Raw genomic sequence first — 10,105 nt, forward strand, 5'->3', positions numbered from 1 at the left:
GTTCGACAGGCCTGGGAGCACTGTGCTGGCCCGCCCCGGCTTCATGAAAACAGGCCTTGAGCACACTTGCACTGGAAACTGGAGCTTTTCAAACTAAAGAGACCCCGTGTATCATGCAATCAGCAAAGATTTTCTGGACCTTGGCTCTGGGCCAGGCAAGGCACTGGACTAAGTGTGCAGGGGTGTGTGCAGGGGTGAGTGCAGAGAGGGACCTCAGAGTTTTGGTTGAGAAAGATGGTTCAGGAGACCAGGACGTGAGCCCCAAACAGTCCTAAGTCGTCAAGTACAGGCCGAAGCCGATTCTGGTTGTCTTGGGGTCTGAATTAGAACTAGACCTTAAGCCTTGGGGGAGTTGAAGCAGGGCTCCCCTGGATGTGTCCTTGAAGGGTTAGAATCTTAAATAGCTGTGGGCCCCTCTAGCTCCCTGAAATCTAGGAGTTTGGGAAGCTGGACCCAAGAAGATGTTTGCAGCACTTTTAACTTGGAGTTTGCACAGGTCCAGGGTTTGTGGGGGAGCCCGCAGCGTGGAGGAGGCTGAGGGCTTTCTCAGTGTCAGCAGTCAAAAGGGGGGGCCCTGTACAGGATATAGAGTCAGTTCTGCAGACCAAGAGCTTCATTCATCCTTCCTCCACCGCTAGATCTCAAAGGTCAGCCCGAAACTGGGGAGGCTGGGGAGAGCCAAAGGCCTTAGGGAGACGGAGGAGCAGCAAGGCCAAGCCCTCGCCAGTAGCCAGTTCTCAGTACCCTCGGCAGCTGGGCAGCTCGGGTTCTGTTGAAGCCGGCACGTCCCTTTCTTTGCTCTCGGCTTCGATGACCTTGTAGAGTCAGGAAGGAGCCAGCAACGCTTTCCCTCCTGGCCTGGGTTTTGTGTCCCCTCCCTCCTCTTTAAAGGTGGTGACTCAGAGTGGCCCTCGGCTTCAAGGCTTCGTCCTGAGATGTTTCACCCAGGGGTCTGCCCCTTTGGTGGTCCCCAGGGCTGAGGCGCTGTCCCAGCGGGGAGGATGTGCTGGGTGGCACTGAGGGCAGAGCCAGCCCGGCCCCAGCCCATCTTGCCACCACCTGTCCTCTGCTCAGGAGATCACAGGTGGTTTCTCTGGAAGGAGTCAGCCTGGTGAGAGACAGGCCTGAGTTCTCTATAAACACTCAGCAACATCCCCCTGGGGCTGGGTGGGGTCGAAGTTTTCCCTGCATATGTGGCGACACACAGGGCTGCGGAGAGGACAGTTTGGTACAGTGTGTGTGGATATAGCTGCACTAACCTGTGGGACCCTGTGTCCTGGGGCTGGGGTGCTGGGGGCTGGGGGGCTGCTTACCCAGCACCCCCATGCATCCTTTAAGCTTTCACAGGACCTCTCAGGACAGATGTTTCTTCTTCCTGCTTTGGGCCATGACAGAGGTCTTTGCAACGGGAATGAGCCTTAAAACCTGGGAGGCTGCAGTTCCTGTTGTGGCTCAGTGGTAGCAAACAAAACTAGAATGCATGAGGACGAGGGTTCGATCCCTGGCCTCACTCAGTGGGTTGAGGATCCAGTGTTGCCATGAGCTGTGGTGTAGGTCACAGACATAGCTCGGATCTGGCATTGCTACGGCTGTGGTGTAGGCTGGCAACTGTAGCTCTAATGGGACCCCTAGCCTGGGAACTTCCATATGCTGCAGGTATGGCCCTAAAAAGTAAAAAGCAAACAGACGAAGAAACCCTGGGAAGCTGAGCTGACTTGAAAGTGCACGGCTTGGAGTTCCCGTCGTGGCTCAGTGGTTAACAAACCTACCAGCATCCATGAGGATGCAGGTTCAATCCCTGGCCTCGTTCAGTGGGTTAAGGTTCTGGCATTGCCATGAGCTGTGGTGTAGGTCGCAGATCCCACATTGCTGTGGCTGTGGCGTAGGCTGGTGGCTACAGCTCCTATTTGACCCCTAGTCTGGGAACCTCCATATGCTGCGGGTGCAGCCCTAAAAAGACCAAAAAAAAGAAAGAAAAAAAAGAAAGAGCATGGATTTGAGGGCTAGATGGACTTGGGTTCACTACTGCCTGCGTCTTACTGGCTGTGCGAACTTTATTATTATTGTTATTATTATTCTATCATTTGCTTTTTCACCTCTGCCCACAGCAAGGCAGGATCTGAGCCACGTCTGCAACCTATACCACAGCTCATGGCAATGCCAGATCCTTAACCCCCTGAACGAGGCCAGAGATCGAACCTATATCCTCATGGATGCTAGTTGCATTTGTTACTGCTGAGCCACAATGGGAACTCCTGTGTGACCTTTAAATAGTTACTTAACCACTCTGTGCCTCTTTCCCATCTCTAATATGGAGATAACAGTACCTACTTCTCATGACTGTTGTGGGGATTAAATGAGCTCACATGGCATATGGTGAGCACTCAATAAATACTAGCAACATATATGTTAACTATCTTTGAGCCTCAGTTTCCTCTTGTGTATATTGCAGAATGATAATAATGTCCCCTTGCACTGGGGTTGGAAGGTTAATCCCGATGGCATGTGCCACTAAGTTAATACAGCTGTTATTGTTTTGGTTGTCATTAGCCCGCCACTCTTCTGGTCCTCAGTGATGCAGTAGCTGACATCTGCTGGGTGTTTGCTGTGTGCTGAGCTTCTTACTTTTATTAGCTGGCAGTTCAGTTCTCCGATAAGCCCTGGGGTGGCCACAACGTTTACCCCTTTGACAGGTTGAAGAAGTGGCCACTCAGAGATTAGGCATCTTGCTCAAGTAACAAAGCTAATAAGTGAGCTAGGATTTAAGCCCAGGCTTCTGAGGCCAGGGCTTTGGTACAGTGCCATCGACTCCTCTGTACCTTCTTAGGACCAAGGCTGCTGGTCCCTCCATCTCTGTCTCACCTGGGTTCATCTCCACTGCGAGAAGGTGATCCTGGGGGCCTGCGGACTCAACCCCCTGGTCAGTTTGTGGCTTCTCCTGGCCTTTTCGGGTCCCTCCACAGCCCCTCCAGCTGGTGGATCAGTGGCTGCGCCTCTTCTCTGCTTCCCGCAAAGCCCTCTCTGCTCACCCAGTCTTACAGTCTTGGCTCCCTTGGCTCCGGTCTGCTGCTTCCAGCTTTTGTGAAACTCTGAGGGACACTGCCAGTCCCGGGGCTGTGTTTCACCAGCACGCTTGCATCTCCTGACCATGCCCAGGCCCTGAGATGCCTCGAGTGATGCTCTGGCCAGGAGAGGCTCTGAGCACGGAATGGAGGGGACTCTTTGCTCAGCCTTCTGGGCGCAGCTCAGTAGGTGTTGTGCTGGCAGCTCTCTACAGCATTCTGCTCTTTTCTGGCTTTATTTCTCCAGTTGAAAATTTGCAAGAATGCCCATGTCTGGTGGGCGTGGTGAAGGGCAGTGTTTTTTTTTGGGGGGAGGGTTAAATTTTTTCTTTTTAAGGGCTGCACCCATGTGGCCTGTGGAAGTTCCCAGGCTAGGGGTCGAGTAGGAGGTACAGCTGCTGGCCTATGCCACAGCCACAGCCACAGCCACAGCCACATGGGATCCGAGCTGCGTCTGCACCACAGCACACGGCAACACCAGATCCTTAACCCACCAAGAGAAGCCAGGAATTGAACCTGCGTCCTCATGGATACTAGTTGGATTTTTTCCGCTGTGCCACGCCAGGAACTCCTGGCAGTGTGTGTTTATGAGAACTGACTCCTGGCTTGTCTCCACCTGGTTAACGCTTTAGTCAGGCCTGAGACTTGGATGGGGTGCTCCGATTGGCCGCCAAGAGGGCTGGACCCATTTAGGTAAACGACACTGAAGTTGGAGCCAGGGCCCCGAGGTTGTACGGATGGGAGCCTGTGTCTGGGCAAATGGGCCAGTTCAGCTTCCAGGTTCCTGTGAAAGCTGCCTTCTCTGAAGGTGGTTATGGGTGAGATCATGACATGTTTGGGGCATAACAGCACCAGAGTGGCTTTGTGCCAGGATGCCAAATAGATTTCTACTGGGTCCTGCCAACACTGATTAATCGGCAAGGACTGCCTGGAGCTCTGGGCCCAGCACAATGTAAGACTCAGTGCAAAGGTGTTTTGACAGAGAACTGGGAGCTCCTTGGTGGCTCCATGGGTTAAGGGTCCAGCCTGGTCACTGCTGTGGCTCTGATTACTGCTGTGGCGAGGGTTCAATCCCCGGCCTGGGAAATTCCACCTGCCTCAGGTGCGGCCAAAAGAGAAAGAGAACTGAGGTCTGGGCCTCACTCCCAGCCATTCTGAGGCTGTCACTGACAGGCGGGCTGCAGCGGGTGCCTGCTGTCACCGCTGCCCTCTCGGCCGTGCTGCCCCGCTCCTCTGGGTCATAGCCTCCTCTCCCCACTGCCTGCCTGCCTGGGTGCGGGTCTGCCCCGCTCCATGGTGCCTCCTGCAGCTCTCTCCCCGGGCCATCTTCCGGCCACATGCCACTGCCCCGCTCTCCTGCAGGGACCCCATGCCGTTCCAAAGAACTGTCACCAGAATTGGCTCATGAGATGCGACTGTGTGCCACCTGAATCTGAGAGGACCTTCAGGATGCTGGCTTAGAGAGCCATCCCTGTTTTGAAACAAGCGTTGTTGGTTGCACTTCTGAGAATATTCCCCTCTCCCCCGTCTCAGGATGCCCTCAGCTACAGCTCACCGAAAGCAATCTGCTGCCAAGCATAAGGCCACTTCTAGAATCGAATAATGCCCATGCGTTGAAAGCACACATCAGAAGTACCATGGCCGGAGTTCCCATCGTGGTGCAGCAGAAGTGAATCCAACTAGGAACCATGAGGTTGCGGGTTCGATCCCCAGCCTCGCTCAGTGGGTCAAGGATCCAGCGTTGCCGTGAGCTGTGTGTAGGTCGCAGAGGTTGTTCGGATCCTGCGTTGCTGTGGCTCTGGCGAAGGCTGGCAGCTGTAGCTCTGATGAGACCCCGAGTCTGGGAACCTCCACATGCCACGAGTGCAGCTCTAAAAAGCAAAAAAAAAAAAAAAAAAAAAAAGAAGTACCATGGCCTTGGCAGGTCCCTGGGCCTGGTTTTGCACTCCATCTGTGCTCTGCTTCTGGGGCCCAACTGCGCTGATCAGCCGTCCCTGCCAGCTCCCGCCCAGAGGCCCTGGTCCTCTGGGTGCTTCCATCAGAGTGAGGGTGGAGCATACAGAAAACGGAGGCTTTCCTGCCATTAGGCAGATGTTTTTATTTAGACCTTTAAAAGGTGATTGCCTCAGTGTGGTGCCTGCCAAGAATCAGCAGACAGCAAATGAAATTAACACTAACACATGTGTAATTGTTAAAAAAAATTCAAATGAAATGTGGCTCAGACTCTTTACGGAAGTAGTTTTCTGTTCAGTGTGCTTCACTGGGTCAGTTGAACGTTGGTACATGAGTTGCCGGACCCTCTTTCTCCTCATCTTCTCCTTGTCCACCACCCCTGGAGCATCCCCCACTTTACTGATGAGGACAGTGAGGCCCAGAGCAGTTAAGTAACTGGGCTGACGTCGCCCAGCAAGAAGGAAGGCAAAGCTGATGCGTTGGAAGCTAGGTGTCTGGCTTCAAGCCCTCTCTCCTCGCCGCTAGGCTGTCATCCCCCTCGGCTGAGGCTGCCCAGGGACATGTGTAACCTGGGAAGACCCACGTTTCCAGTGTGGTATAACTTTCACTTGGCCCATCTCTGAAGCAGTAAGGAGCTTAGTGGTTGTTTTGTGAGAATGACTTTGCAAAACTGGAAAGTTCACATGGATTCATGGGCATCGCCTCCCTCCCCCGCAACCCCCCCACCGACCCGGCAGAAAGGGCCGTAAATGCTGTGGGCAGTAAGAGAGAGCCTGAAGCATGCCTGCCTCACATGTGTTTTTTTTATTTTTTATTTTATTTTTTAGGCAAGAAATAGATTTATTAAGATAGGACACTTGTGAGAGATACAAGTGGGCAGGCAAGGAGGCTTTGCCACCTGCCTCATATTTATTTACAGATTTCCAGGCATTAACTCCTACCTGCTCATCGGCTTAGTGTTTTTCCGTTGTGCTGACTTCTGATGGGTCATTAGAGCTGGAACATAAAGTCAGAAATGACACCCAGGATAAGTAAGCACGGTGCTTCATCATCAAAGGCCCTGCACCGATGCGGAGCCCAAGACCACATCCTAGACACCTCCAGGAAGGAAGAGCAAGATGTCACTACGTCGACCACAAACTTCACCAGAAATCCCGACAATCAAGAATCCTCAACATTTTTTGGAGTTCCTGTTGTGGCTCAGTGGGTTAAGAACCAGACTAGTATGCATGAGGAGGCTGGTTCAATCCCTGGCCTCGCTCAGTGGGTTAAGGATCCCGCCTTGCCGTGAGCCGAGGTGTAGGTTGCCGAATCAGCTCAGATCTGGCATTGCTGTGGCTGCGGTGAGGCCGGCAGCTACAACTCTGATTCGATCCCTAGTCTGGGAATCTCCATATGCTGCAGGCACGAAAAAGAAAAGAATCCTCAACATTTTTAGCAGTTTTCTGGCTTCTCATTCTTGTCCTTTCCCTCGTAAATGAATTGCACTGACCTAAGATGACTGAAATTGGGAAAAGTAGAGTGGCTCTGAAAGAGCCTGAGCCGCACTCCTGTATTAAGCCGAGTAGATTGAAGTGGATGGGGGGTGGAGAGATTGTTCTGTTAAGATCAGGCGGCTGAGTCGGGGGCTTGTCAGATCAGTTGTCCTTTGATGGTTGGTCATGCACCATTCCTCAGACCCTTCATCCAGCACCTGTTCTGGGCCCGAACTGTGCTAAGGACGGAAGCCACCATCCCAGGGAATTTGATGCCACCTTGGTCAACCTTGCTGACCCTCTTTTCAGAGGAGGAAATTGAAGCTCATGGGGGCAGCGTTCCTTGTCCAATGACACACGAAGGTCGGAGGAGAGGGCGGGAAACTGGTTCTTTGCCTCCAGAATCCGTGCAGTGGTTCTCACCCCAGAGGCCCCAGCACATCCTTCTGATGGCACTAGTGGCCTCGACCTGGGTGGCTTAGTGGCCTGGAGCCCCAAGCCCAGGCCCCATCCTGGATTTAGGGGAGCCTACATCCAGGGGTAAACATTTGTCAGCACAGTTTTCTCATCCACAAAAACTACTTCAAGCTGAAAGTCCACAAAAAGTAAAAATAAAAGCATCTGGAAACAAAAACGATGTCCACCCAAAAACCTACACATGGAGGTTTCAGCAGTTTTATTCATAATTGCTAAGACTTGGAGGCAACCAAGCTGGTCTTTGGTTGTTGAATGGATAAGCTGCGACACATCCACGCAGTGGAATATTACCCAGTGGTCAAAAGAAATGAGCTATCAAACCATGAAAAGGGAGTTCCCTCTATGGCACAATGGGATCAGTGGCATCTTGGGAGCACTAGGATGCAGGTTCTATCCCCAGCCTGACACAGTGGGTTTAGAATCCAGCATTGCTGTAGCTGCGGCTAAGTCAGAGTTGTGGCTCGGATCTGATCTCTGGCCCGGGAATTCCCTGTGCTGTGGTGTGGCCAAAAAAGAAAAAAAAATGAAAAGACTCAAAGGAACTTTAAAAGTTTATTATTAAGTGAAAGAAGTCAATTTGTAAAGGCCGCCTCCTGTATGATTCCAAATATATGACATTTTGGGAAAGGCGAAACTAGGGAGATAGTAAAAAAAAAAAAAAAAATCAGTGGCTGAAGCGCAGAGGATTTTTATGGCAATGAAATCGATTCTGCATGAAGCGTTCCCACTGTGGCTCAGTGGTTAATGAACCCAACTAGTATCCATGAGGATGTGGGTTCGATCTCTGGCCTCACTCAGTGGGTTAAGGACCCGGTGTTGCTGTGAGCTATGGTGTAGGTTGCAGACACAGTTCAGATCCCGAGTTGCTGTGGCTGTGGTGTAGGCTGGCAGCTACAGGTCCAATTGAACCTCTAGCCTGGCAACTTCCATATGTTGCAGGTGTGGCCCTAGAAAGACAACAAACAAACAAACAAAACTATTCTGTATGATACTATGATGATGGACGACCTGGATTTGTCCAAAGCAACATAATGAACAACAGAGTGAACCCTAAGGCGAACAGTGGGCTCTGGGTGGGTAACGGTGCGTTGATGTGGATTCGCCAGTTGTAACAAATGTCCCACTGTGTGCGGTGTTGAGAGTGTGGGAGGCCATGGGCTGGGGTTGGGGCGAGTCTTTATGGGAATTCTATTTTCTGCTCAATTTTGCTGTGAACCTTAAATTGCTCTCAAAAATAGTTTAGTAAGGAGTTCCTGCTGTGGTGCAGTGGGTTAAGATCTGGCATTGCTGCCGATGGCGTCGGTGGCAGATGTGGCTCAGATTCGGTCCCTGGCTCAGGAACTTACATATGCTGAGGGTACAGGTGTGGCCAAAAACAGGAAAAAAAAAAGTCTATTAATTAAAATTTTAAAACAAACATCTGAACAGTCAAGCCCTAGAGCCAAAGGAAGCACCTGCCTGACCCAGAAAATGACTTCAGATTCTGCTCACCCACCGTGGCCTCCAGCAGTGGGCCCATGCTGCTTCCTCGGGCCCAGATTGCAGATCCAAACAGATGTTCTGGGCACAAGGGAGAGGAGGTGCTTTTGAGAGCCTCCAAAGGAAGATTCGCCAGCAGGTTCAAGCCCGCAGAGCTCACCCTGAAATAAAAGTGACAGCCCCAACCTGCAGAGCTCACCCTGAAATAAAAACGAAAGCCCCCATCTCAACTGTTGGGAGCCTGACTGCTGGACCATGCCGACCCCACGGAACTCCGAGCCTGGTTCCTTGCACCCTGCCCTGCCAACGCTTCGCAGCCAGCCCTTTCCCTGGCAGAAACAAGGTTCTGATGGAAGAAAACCTGCTCGTGATGAATGAAGCCTGGGGGGGGTGCTGTGCCTTGGGCTGGAGAGGGGGTCGGGGGTGGGGGGCCTCTGAGGTGCTCTAGGTGGGGTGCCTCTGTGTGTGTTTCTACACTCCGGGTGCAGACCTTTCTCCTCTGGTAGTGACCTATCCTTCTGCCAAAATCCCTCAGTGCCCACGCAGCATTCAGAAAGCTGTTGGTGGCCAGAGCTGACTCTACCCCACGAAGCACTGCCACCCGCCTCCTGGGCTCTTGGGCTGTCCCTCTTGGCCTCTTGCATTGTCCACCTGCTCCAGGGCTCCTGCCTGGCTGACGTGCTCTCTCCCCTCCATGAATACCCCCGCCACGTCCCCTCTTAGGCTGCTAGGTCTGGGACCACCTGGTCCCTGCTCACACAGGGCCCCCCTCCTCCTACCGGTTTGTTTTATAACCTCCTTCTTCCTACCCAAGAAGCAGGCACATCACATCCGATCTCCAAAATACCCAGGAGATTCATTACTGGGCTGGGAGAGGAGGAGCAATTTCATTCAAAATAGCGGCTGGGTGTTCTGTCATGGCTCAGCAGAAACAAATCTGACTAGTATCCATGAGGATGCAGGTTCGATCCCTGGCTTCCATCAATGGGTTAAGGATCCGGCATTGCTGTGAGCTGTGGTGTAGTTTGCAGACTCAGTTCAGATCCCACATTGCTGTGGCTGTGGCTGTGGTGTAGACCTACAGCTGTAGCTCCAATTAGACCCCTAGCCTGAGAACTTCCATATCCTATGGTTGCAGCCCTAAAAAGCAAAAAAAAAAAAAAAAAAAAAAAAAAAAAAGCAAAAGAAAGAAAAAGAGTAGCAGTTGGGATGATGGAGTAGGGGTGTCCACTAGGGGGTGAACTGACCTCAGGAAAGTCCAGGAAGGTGTCAGAGCCCTGGCTGGGGAGGAGAAGGGGTGCCTGGGGGAAGCGACGGAGAGGACCAGCCTGCCAGCCTGCAGGTGGCTTCTACCAGCCGTGACATGCGCAGCGGTGCCCACCAGAGGGGGGCATCCCTGTGCCCCCTGCCTCTCCCAGTTCCCTTCTGTGCTACTGCCACAGCAGTCCCCTTCTTTCCTGGGTACACATGCGTGCGCGCGTGCGCACGTGCACACACACACACACGCCCCAATCTTATTTGCTTGTTTGCTTCTTGATGGTCTGCTTCTTCCACCAGAACACAAGCCCCCAAACCTTATGCCCTCCAGGACTGTATGCACGGCCTCTCCAGTGGGGTGAGGAGTAGGAAATGAGGAATGATGAGAAAAATGACCAGCTG

This window comes from Phacochoerus africanus, chromosome 15, assembly GCF_016906955.1.
Source record: "Phacochoerus africanus isolate WHEZ1 chromosome 15, ROS_Pafr_v1, whole genome shotgun sequence".
Lineage (NCBI taxonomy): Eukaryota > Metazoa > Chordata > Mammalia > Artiodactyla > Suidae > Phacochoerus > Phacochoerus africanus.